Consider the following 1,452-nt stretch of genomic DNA (forward strand, 5'->3'; position numbering starts at 1 on the left):
GCTGTTTCTTCTAGTCACCTGCCTCACTCCAATCCTCATTTATTTTTCCCCTTAAGGTACACTCAGTGGAAATAATATGAGGTTTGGAAATTAAAAAAACCTTGGCTCAAATACTTCTTTCCTATATCCTGGCTATTTACCTCTTTGAGTTTCAAACCACTTTTCTATAACAAGCAGATAATAGTTATCTCAAGGTACTCTTTTGAGAATTATATGATAAATATATGTAAATTGCCTATCATCAGGAACTGAAGTAGGTCCAGTATAAATGTCTATTGCCTTCTCTTATTTGAGCTATAGCTATGAAGAATAACAGCAAACATTTACTGAGTGTTTATGGTTTGGCATGCACTATGCTAAATGCTTTACACTAATTATTTCATTTAATCCTCACAAGAATCCTATGAGGTAGGTGCTACTATTATCTCTATTTTATAGATGAAGTAACTGAGGTTTGTAGAGAGCCCATGTAACTGACCAATCTTACCAGGTAAGGATTCTGAAACATCTGTTGAACCCTATGGTTATGTTTTCACTCCCTGAGCTGCTGTGACAGAAACCATAGCTGTTTATGAAAATCTATTCTCTGCTTCTTCCATAGCACCTGGACTTATTTGAGCCTATGGCTGAACTACAGTTCCCTGTCCCCTTACAGATGTAGACTGGATGGTTGAGTCGTCTCCAGTGGAATGTGAATAGAAGTCATATGTGTTCCTTCTGGGCTGAAATTTCTAAGTGAGCAGGTGGCTCTCCATTCTCTCCTTCCCTTCCTACCATGTAGGTGCAGACAACGACTGAGTCCCAGAGGATGGATGGCAGAGCCACAAGATGGAAGACATCTTGGTCTCTGAAACACAGGAGTGCTTTTTGTCTACCCAAGCATCTGCTTTGAACTTATAATATGTAAGCAAGAAATAAGCTTCCGCTTTGTATGGGCCAATTTGTGTTTGGGTCTATTCATTAAGTAGTTTAGTTACCGTAACTGCTGTGGCCATAAAGACTTTAATCTACCCTGCACTCATTATGGCTTCCAGTAACCATTGCTGTTGGCATAATAACCTCCCTTATCAACTAGACTTGAGTCTCTTTGTTGCATTTTCATCTAGGAAGACTTTTATTTTCCTATTCCATCTTTTCTGCCTTTGCCAAGATCCCCCAGGTCATTTTCTTTCTTTTCCTTGAGGCCAGTGTTTTCCGAGTCATCTTCTTTCCTTCTACTTAACTCCTACTCAGCTTTATCTCATTCCAAAGCATCAACCTGTTCTTAATATAATCAGTTTGATCCCTGTAGAGTATGGCAGAATATTTGACAATTATGTGACAATGGCACCCTTATATTATTCCCCCAAGGCCCTCTGACAGCATTTAAAAGCCTTATAATGTCAGTAGTCAGAGAAGGAAATATGTGAGAGAAAAGTAAGCAAGAAGTAAAATAAAAGATGGTCAAAATAC

Source organism: Pteropus medius, unplaced genomic scaffold (assembly GCF_902729225.1).
Source record: "Pteropus medius unplaced genomic scaffold, Ma_sr-lr_union100, whole genome shotgun sequence".
Lineage (NCBI taxonomy): Eukaryota > Metazoa > Chordata > Mammalia > Chiroptera > Pteropodidae > Pteropus > Pteropus medius.